This window comes from Sphaerodactylus townsendi, linkage group LG03 (assembly GCF_021028975.2).
Source record: "Sphaerodactylus townsendi isolate TG3544 linkage group LG03, MPM_Stown_v2.3, whole genome shotgun sequence".
In the NCBI taxonomy this organism is placed as follows: Eukaryota; Metazoa; Chordata; class Lepidosauria; order Squamata; family Sphaerodactylidae; genus Sphaerodactylus; species Sphaerodactylus townsendi.
This window is the reverse complement of record NC_059427.1, coordinates 150,315,776-150,326,477: the sequence shown is the minus strand read 5'-3', so window position 1 is coordinate 150,326,477 and position 10,702 is coordinate 150,315,776.

Here is a 10,702-nt window from a genome sequence, read left to right as displayed (position 1 = left end):
CAATAGCCTCCTCTCCAAACTAAAAGGGTCCCCAGCTGGCTGCAGCCTTTCCTCCTTAGGGAAGGTGCTCCAGTCCCTCAATCATCCTTGTTGCCCTTCTCTGCACTTTTTCTATCTCCTCAATATCCTTTTTGAGATGCGGCGACCAGAACTGGACACAGTACTCCAAGTGCGGTCGCACCACTGCTTTATATAAGGGCATGCCAATCTTTGCAGTTTTATTATCAATTCCTTTCCTAATGATTCCCAGCATAGAGTTTGCCTTTTTTACAGCTGCCATGCATTGAGTTGACATTCCCATGGAACTATCAACTAAGACGCCTAAATCCCTTTCCTGGTCTGTGACTGATAGCACTGACCCACTTCTTGGTATCTCTTTAGACCTGCTCACAGATGACAATGAACCTATGTACAAACTACCTGTTGCAAGAACGAGCAAACACGTGCTCATTCTACATATAAAACCAGGGATCTGGGTTTAAATCACATCTTCAGCTGAATTACTCAAAACAAAGAAAAATCAAGTGTACTTGTCTGTGTGTGCGTATTTAGTGGGCGTGTGTTGCTTTCAACATCCCCAAAACAATCCAATATAGAGTTGCATATGCTTCATTAAAAATATATATGCTAGGTACCATACATTTATGAGAACCAGTGTTGGGTAGTAGTTAAGAATGATGGACTCTAAACTGCAGAACCCGGTTCAATTCCCCACCCCTCCACATGAAGTCTGCAGGATGACCTTGGGCCAACCACAGTTCTCTCAGAACTCTCTCGGCCCATGCAGACACAGGCTAAAGCAAACCACCTCTGAATGTTCCTTGCCTTTAAAAAGCCCATGGGTTGCCCTAGATCAGCTGGGACTTGATGGCAAAATCACCCGCAGACATATGTTGAACTCTATGAGTTCAAGAGAACCTAACCCTGGGCGAGATTCTGACCTGCCAGCAGAGGCGTAGCTAGGCCAGGGTGCGCCCAGTGCACACTCTGGCTCCCCCCCCCCATGGCACTTTATTCCACTTACTTTCAGGAAAGGAGCAGGCCAAAGAAGCCTGCCTGCGTTGCCTGGGCCTGGTGGGAACTACATTTCCCAGGAGCCCCTGGGAAATATAGTTCCCGCCAGGCCCAGGCTGCTGCCTGTGGCTCCTTCTCTGGGAGCGTTCCATTCCTAAAAGAAATGAAAGTGGGGGGGGTGTCCTGGGGGCGTGGTGAGAGCGCAGAGGGGACCAGGGGGATTTTTCAGCCCTCCCATTGTGACCAGAATAGAGATGCCCAGTGGGTTGCTTTACCCCCGGTGGCTTCGCACTGCCTGCCAGTGAATCAGAAAAACCCCAACTGTCCGGGCCCTGCGGGACCTTAACGAGTTCCGCAGGGCCTGCAAGACCGAGTTATTCCGCCGGGCTTTTGGAGAGTCCAGCTGCTGATAGGGTGCCCAGAAACAACTAAAACCTGCTGCTCCCTTATGTAGAGATTTTAATAGCTGGAGGCCATCTTATTTTAATTGATATAACCGAATGCTGCTTTTAAATTGTTTTAATTTTCAACATATCCACTGTTTTATTTAATGTTGTAAACCGCCCTGAGCCCTTCGGGGGAGGGCGGTATAAAAGTGGAATAATAAATAAATAAAAATAAATAAAATCAGCAGTGCTAGAAACTCCTGCAGTACGAACAGGCACAACACGGGCAATGATAGCTCTGCAAGCAGAAGATAGCTCATTCCACACCTGTCTCAGTGGGATAAACATTACCACAACCACCAGGTTCAGTGGCGTAGGAGGTTAAGAGCTCGTGTATCTAATCTGGAGGAACCGGGTTTGATTCCCCGCTCTGCCGCCTGAGCTGTGGAGGCTTATCTGGGGAATTCAGATTAGCCTGGGCACTCCCACACACGCCAGCTGGGTGACCTTGGGCTAGTCACAGCTTCTCGGAGCTCTTTCAGCCCCACCCACCTCACAGGGTGTTTGTTGTGAGGGGGGAAGGGCAAGGAGATTGTCAGCCCCTTTGAGTCTCCTGCAGGAGAGAAAGGGGGGATATAAAGTCAAACTCTCCTTCTTCTTCTTATCTGGGGGAATTCAGATTAGCCTGTACCTCCCACACACATGCCAGCTGGGTGACCCAGCCTTGGGCTAGTCACACAGCTTCTCGGAGCTCTCTCAGCCCCACCTACCTCACAGGGTGTTTGTTGTGAAAGGGGAAGGGCAAGGAGGTTGTCAGCCCCTTTGAGTCTCCTGCAGGAGAGAAAGGGGGGATATAAATCCAAACTACTCTTCTTCTTCTTATCTGGGGAATTCAGATCAGCCTGTGCACTCCCACACACGCCAGCTGGGTGACCTCGGGCTAGTCACAGCTTCTCGGAGCTCTCTCAGCCCCCCCTACCTCACAGGGTGTTTGTTGTGAGGGGGGAAGGGCAAGGAGATTGTCAGCCCCTTTGAGTCTCCTGCAGGAGAGAAAGGGGGGATATAAATCCAAACTCTTCTTCTTCTTTGAGCTCAGTGTCTATCTCAGCACCATGGACAGAAACCACGCATTAATGTAGCTACCATACCCCTTTTACCCAAATGCCTTAATTCCTGTTGACATCAGTAGATGGCCTGTTGGGTAAAGAATGCACATTTTATTAAAAATTTGTCCAAATACATCTCTTTTTTCTTACATTGAAGCTCAGAATGCCCCCAAAGCAGCTTCATGCATCTATGGACGGGCATTCGGCAGCTTGGGTTCTCTGCTTCTGCATTTTGAAATGATCATAAAAAACACAAAGAGTTTTTCCCCCAGGGTCAGAGTAAACAGGGAAGACGATAATAAACTAACCCTTCAGCCTTAGCTATTAAAAGCAACATGAAATGGAAAAAACCCCGCACAAAAACTTTCATGTTGTATGAGGATATTTAAGGGGGGAATTGGGGTTTACCAGACCCAGTTAATTCATCAGTCCATTCAGACAAAAGAGCTCCACCTCTTTGCTTATCTGAATGTTTCTAGATTTCTTGCTTCTGGTTATCTACCAATCAATGATGTAGCTAGTCACCAATGCACGAAGCCACCTTCTGCCAAAAGGCACACGGGGCCATTCACCGGGAGTCGTAAACCCAAAATCCAGCACTCGGAAAAGCTGCAGAATCCACCGTGAGCCAGGGAAGACATGCAAATGAGACAAACTAGGGCACCAATCTTTGCTAATGAGTTGGCTGTTGGGATGCAGAATATTTAAAGCCAACAGCTCTGCCTTAGCAATGAAGTATATGGCAACACCACGTCCCTCGTTTTCCACAACGTTCTAAGATCCAGCTTGAGGTAGGCTGAAAACAATTTAGCCTGCGCTTCAGTGAGCACATTCCGGCAGTATTGCTCTTTGTGAACTCGAGAGATTTCTCAATTTGGGGGGGAATGAATATTTAGAATGCATCTCCCAACCTTCCGACCACCAGGAAATCCTTGAAAATCTGCTGAATGCAAACTTGGCTGCTGTATTTGTCCCTTATGGCTGAAATCCAACAAAGCAATGTGTGTGTACATGAGAGAAGTAGCAGGCAGGGGCGGAGGTGTTCTTTGAACTGCATGAGAGATAAAACGGCTTTTCATTTGCTGGAATTTATACTGAAAAGTGGCTGGCTTGTTGACCTTCTGGTAGAAAATAGGAAGACGCCTATAACCCTTTAACAACCCCCCCCCCCCCCCCCCGGCAGCTGTGATATCAAATTGTTTTACTGGGAAGTATATTAAAGTGGATAAGGACCCGGGGTTAAGAAGAAGAAAAAGAGTTTGGATTTATATCCCACCTTTCTCTCCTGTAAGGAGACTCAAGGTGGCTTACAAGCTCCTTTCCCTTCCTCTCCCCACAACAGACACCTTGTGAGGTAGGTGGGGCTGAGAGAGTCCCAAAGAACTGTGACTAGCCCAAGGTCACCCAACAGGAATGTAGGAGTGCGGAAACACAGCTGGTTCACCAGATCAGCCTCTGCCAATCAGGTGGAGGAGTGGAGAATCAAACCGGGTTCTCCAGATTAGAATCCGCCTGCTCTTAACCACACCACGCTGGCTCTCCAGATAATACAGAGGGCTTAATGGGGCAACTCTTCCAATGTCTAGGAAACTAAAAGATGTGATTGCGTTCAGAGTATACCACCCTTCCGCGACTGACTCTACGGCTTTTTCTCAAGGGGCAGAGAATCTCTCAGCGCAATGCTGTTGTGACACCACACTGAGATTTTTAAATTATTATTATTATTATTATTATTATTATTATTATTATTATTATTATTATTATTATTATTATTATTATTATTATTATTAATTAGTCTTGATAGACCACCCAACCCCCAAAGGGCTCTGACTTAATGTTTCTAGACAGGCTCTGCACAGCCTTTCAAGCAACACCCCACGACTCTCAAGAGTCCCTGTACAGTTGTCGCTGCTCACTGAATCTTTAAACTCTGAAAGTCACTTGTCCACCTGCCAAAGCAGAGGGAAACCGCTCCCCAAATACTGAGGACGAAAGCTCTTTCCACAGGCAGATGAATCAAAGTGTGTACGTCAGTTTATATATATGTGCACCTGTATACGTGACCTGGATCCTGGAGTTTTTGGGGTACATGTCTCTGGATAGATTTTGCTGTCATATCACAAGTGACATTCAGAAGAAGAAGAAGAAGAAGAAGAAGAAGAAGAAGAAGAAGAAGAAGAAGAAGAAGAAGAAGAAGAAGAAGAAGAAGAAGAAGAGAAGAAGAAGAAGAAGAAGAGAAAGAAGAAGAGGAAGAAAGAAGAAGAAAGAAGAAGAAAGAAGAAGAAGAGTTTGGATTTCTATCCCCCCTTTCTCTCCTGCAGGAGACTCAATGGGGCATACAATCTCCTTGCCCTTCCCCCCTCACAACAAACGCCCTGTGAGGTGGGTGGGGCTGAGAGAGCTCCGAGAAGCTGTGACTAGCCCAAGGTCACCCAGCTGGCGTGTGTGGGAGTGCCCAGGCTAATCTGAATTCCCCAGATAAGCCTCCACAGCTCAGGCGGCAGAGCTGGGAATCAAACCCGGTTCCTCCAGATTAGAGTGAGCCTGCTCTTAACCACTACGCCACTGCTGTTCAGAGGTGGCTTGCCATTGCCTGGCTCTGTGTCATGACCCTGGTATTCCTTGGAGGTCTCCCATCCAAACAGTTTATTTATTTATTTATTTATTTTTTAAATTTATAAACCGCCCAATCCCCAAGGGGCTCTGGGAGTTGCCACGCTCGACCCCTGCTAAGCTTGTGAGATCTGAGGAGATCAGGCTAGCCTGGGCCATACAGGTCCGGGCACCAAGAACCATATGTACATGTAACTGGAATATACATGGTAACGTGTGAGAAACTGCAAAGGGAGACACACACCAGAGAGAAAAGAGGAATCAGTTTGTGTCACCACCACCTGCTTGTGTTGCAAATTCTGCCTCAGCATTTTCAGGTTGCCAGTATTGCCCCCCGCCCTCCCCCCCCCCCCAGTGGATTATTGACTTGTTTGCTCGGAGATTAGAGCGATCTGCGATGGGTCTTCTCTGCTCTCTCGCCTCTCGCCCAATCTCCTTAAGTGCCTCAGACCAACCAAAGCAATTTGCAAGAGTTGAGCAGACATCTCTCAGAAGGAACAATTTGCTCCGAGATCGGCATGTTCCACCCTTCCCCCGCCTCTCCCTCTCTTTCGCTCACCCTCCAGGTAAGCACAACACAAGAAATGCAACCCCTCGAATGCTAAGGATCAAAGGATTCCTCTGAGGACGGCAGACAGAACGGCCCTGACAACAAACTGGAAGATGGAAGAACCAATGAACTGGAAAAACAAAATAAGGGAGCAAACTAACAAGCTCAGTCAAGAAAACACCTAATCATAAATTCCAAGAAAAATGGAAAATGTTCTTCTCAAATTATTCATAAATGTAAAAGAAACAACGGAATGAAGTGTGAATGGTGGAAATGTAGTGTACACACAAAAAAATTATTAGTATGTGTAGGTGTCAGTGTTTTGATATTTGTTCAGGAAGGCAGAGGAAACTCATAACAGAAAATATTTCTGAATTTTGGGGAAAAATATTTAGAATGCAATAATTGTAATTGAATATCAGTCGTACATGGTGCATTTAGAGGCATCATTTGTACAATTATACTGGCTCTTTCTTCATGTATATATTTAGAATTGTAATTACGCTATTAAAAAAAAAAGATCCAAAAATTCCTAACAGCATCGTGAGGGTCAGGCAGCAAGAGGAATTACCCGAGTCCCATCCTACACTGGGGTACAAATTAGGAATCTGAAGGTCAGACAGTATTCAAATTAGGGTGTCGTGAGTTTTCCGGGTTGTATGGCCGTGTTCTTGTAGCATTTTCTCCTGACATTTTGCCAGCATCTGTGGCTAGCATCTTCAGAGGATTTGATGGTAGTAAAGCAAGTGGAGTATATATACCTGTGGAATTCCACAGGTATATATACTCCACTTGCTTTACTACCATCAGATCCTCTGAAGATGCCAGCCAGATGCAGGCGAAACGTCAGGAGAGAATGCTACTGGAACACGGCCATACAACCTGGAAAACCCACAATACCCTCGTAATTTCGGCAGTCAAAGCCCTAAAGGAAAACGACCCTGAATGTAAGATGGTTCCTCCCAAAAAAAGATTATACCCCAAAGGGTCTTTTTAAAAAATGCTAAGTGTGTGTGCTGTTAAGTCACAGCTAATGTATGGCAATCCTGCAGGGTTTTTAAGGCAGGAGAGGTTCAAAGGTGGTTACCTGGCTCTGCAGAGGATCAGAGAGTTCTGAGAGAACTGTGACCGGCCCACGGTCACCCAGCAGGCTTCATTAGGAGGACTGGGGGATCAAACCCGGTTCTCCCGATTATAGAGTCCATCAATCTTTACCAATAGACCATGCTGTACATAATGATAACTCAGTGGTGGCAAACCTATGGCACGGGTGCCAGAGGTGGCACTCAGAGCCCTCTCTGTGGGTACTCGCGCACATAATTCATCATGTGGGAGGGGGTGGAAAATCACCCCCCCTACACACACACACACACATCTAGGCTGGCCTGGGTATGATCCTTTACCTCGGTTGCTGGCAATGGGGTTTGCTTCTGAGTAAACCCTCCTAGGATCATGATTCACCCATTTGAAGCATTGCACGGTTGCTTCACTAAGCTTACTCCTGAGTAACGCGTGCCTCGGAGCCAACCGTTTTTTCTAAACTAAAACCTCAGTATTCAGGTTAAATGGCCGGGTTGGCACTTTGCGATAAATAAGTGGGTTTTGGGTTGCAATTTGGGCACTCGGTCTCGAAAAGGTTCGCCATCACTGTGATAACTTATACGTGAATTCAAGGAAGCCCCTCCCTTTCCTCCAACGCACATGTGGAAAAAAAACTAGCCTCCCTGTCATGGTACGTTGAATGGACGCATTCAGTTTGGAATCGTTAGTCAAGTTTTCATGGTTGCAAATGAAAAGGCAGCGATCAGCTTTTTGGGTGGCTCAGCAAAGGCAGCAAGACACACCCACGGATATAGCCACTGCTTGTCCACCGCCTAATGCAGTAAAGCCCATTCAACAGCGCTGTTGGTGGAAAAGGGGGAAAAATGGAAATAAGTGAGCACCCTGCTGGTGTTGACTGAACAACACCCCTTACAACAGGGGTGTCCAACTCTGGTGCTTCAGATGTTCCTGGACTACAATTCCCATCAGTCCCTGCTGGCGTGGCCAGTTGTAGTCCAGGAACATCTGAAGCACCAGAGTTGGACACCCCTGCCTTAGAAGGATTTCAGCAGAGTTTTTGACTGCGGGTCAGCTAAGCAGTGGGAATGTGGAGTTTCAACACCAGATTTAAAGGCAGATGAAGATTCTGAATTCACTCCAGATCTTATCAATCACCGGCTGCATGGATCTGCCCACAGGGTCCTCCTTTTTATTATTTTAACATTTACCTATTACATATGATCCAATCCCCAGGCTACCTTGGGTTTTTTGTGTGTGTGTTTTTAATTGTGAGCTACTGGGTTTCTGGACTGAGGCATAAAAATGGAAACTTGTTCCAGGCAATTCCTAGTTATGGAACCAATTCACAAGGGGCCATCTAGTGTCTCTTCACTATGGCAAGATTAATTCTACCCCAAACCAACCCTTGTGGGTATTGATCTAGCCTACTTTTTAAAAATCTCCAGTGATGGAGTTGCTGCAAGATTCCTTGTTGCTTTGTTACACTGTCCATTTTTAAAAAATAGTGTTAAAATGCTTTCCCTGATATTCCTGCAAACAGTCTATTCTTTGTAAAATCCTTGCCTGAGGCTCAGCTTCTAGACCAGGGGTAGGGAACCTGCGGCTCGAGAGCCACATGCGGCTCTTCTGCCCTTGCACTGCGGCTCCATGAGCCGAGCCGCTGGCCCCATCCTTGCCCGCCCTGCAGGCAGCAGGGCGGGCGCACCAACTGCCCGCAGCCGGCTGGGCCGCGCTGCGGGCTTCCCCTCTCGCCTGCCCCGTTGGAGCGGGGTGGGCACTTTCCCGGCGGCCGGCGAGGCCGAGCCGCTGGCCCCATCCTTGCTCGCCCTGCAGGCAGCAGGGCGGACGCATCCATGCGCTTATCAGAATGAGCGGAGTTTAAGGTAAAAAAACCCAATATATACAGTGTTATCTTTATTTTAAATGTCAAAAATTATTTGCAGCTCCAAGTGTTTTCTTTTCCCATGGAAAACGGGTCCAAATGGCTCTTTGAGTGTTAAAGGTTCCCTACCCCTGGTCTAGACCATTTGATGGTACAGAAAAAGACGACTGAAGAAATCTGGTCAAAGCTTCCAGATAGCTTACCAGGGTCCAGTCAAGATCTCTAGTTAAACTGGCCTAACAAAATATCCTATTTTACCTTATTGGTATTTCAGACTGAAGATGTGTAAAATGCCCCAAGATTTCATGGCACATTTACATCCAGTCATGCGCACATTCCTAATATCTGCTGCTTGGGCTGTTTTATGGCTTCTTCCCTACATGTTTTTAGAATACCAGTACAGTGCTGAAGGCTATGGTTACAGTTCAGGGCTAAATCCCGTCCTATTTTTAAACTTGGCTATTCATGAGCAGAACTCTCAAGACTTTTAAAATTACTGATAAAAGGCAGTCGCCAGGATCCCCAGGGCTATAGCGTAGGAAGGTTTAATGCTGTCCTGTTTCCCGAGCTTCAACTTCCACCCCTCCCCCAAGCTGTCTAAAAAAACACACAAGTAATATACAGGCAACCTGTGTGTTTTCCCACTGCAGCAAATAGCAACTCTGTGTAGGCTGTATACAGTCAATAATACAACTAGGGCAGGGGTGTCAAACTCGTGGCCCTCCAGATGTTCATGAACTACAATTCCCATTAGTCCTTCCCAACATGAGCATTGGCTATACTGGCAAGGACTGATGGGAATTGTAGTTCATGAACATCTGGAGGGCTGCGAGTTTGACACCTGTGAACTAGGGGATAGAGAGAAAAATCCACCTCCCGCTTTGCCACTGTTCAAACTGCTTCCCTCCACAATTGCTCTTTACAAAATAAAAACAAATCATTTGTGAGATGCATTTATGGAGCTTCCAGCATCTGGTCTAGTTTGGCCCTGTTTCTATTTCACTGACCACTTGGACCCTATTTCTTGTCTCAAAAAAAAAAAAAGAAACTCTGACAGCAAAAAGACTCCTGGTGCCATTCTGATGGAATGATCAAAATATCTGCATAAATGTGCTTCATTTGCATAATGCTTTTTGGTTTTGGAATCTGGACCTCAGCAGTGTCCCAACAATACAGGCAAAGTCAGATGTGCAGTCCAAATTTAAAATATACACAACTGTGTGACATTATTCAGATTATATGCTCAAAATTAATTATGCAAAGTATACACATATGTATGCATTCACTGTGCATAATCCGATTCCAAGCTTTCAAACATTTGGGAGATTCAGAGCCATCTGCACACACCCCAAAATACTTTGACAAAGCTCTCTTGTGTTTGTAGACACATTCCAACATGCAGAATCACAATGTGAGAACGTTCTCTAATTTAAAAAAAAAAACACTTCTCCCTGCACATAGAAAACTAGCACGGTTAGGCAGGGACCTCCCTCCCTAACATGTGTTATTTCTACAAGCAGGGAGTTTTGTCATGGAGAAGTATTCAGTTATGCAGACCTCTGGGTTATAAAATGATATTGTCCTAGGAAGACTGGACATGTAACTAGTTTGCTGTTGACAGACAAAGAGGAGACTGGAAGAGAGGAGGAACGGAAAGCAACGAAGAACAGAGAAATTTGGTGTAAGTTAATGGAATAAAGGGGACAGGTTAACCATTGTTCCCAGCAGAATGAATACAATGCTATTTTCAGGTGCCAAGTCCTACTTCCTTCGATAACTGCAGCCCTCTCCAATAGCTCTGCTTGGTTTCCAAGTCAGCAAGACATCTAAGACTCTCCACCATTGTGAGAATTGGAAACTTATTTTTCAGGGTTTCAGAACCAGATTTTAAATGTGTAGAGTAAATTCCCACAGGTGAACAGAACACAAACAGCCCTGTCTGTGGAACTGGAACCCGACAATGCTGGTGTGTGCCTGTGGAATTCTCACAACGGGCCTGTTCAACTTTGTAGAAAGCTCCTCTCAAACACAAGCGGGTGAAGAAAGAAATGAATGCCATCTGTTTGTGAAAAACTGCACTACAATCTTC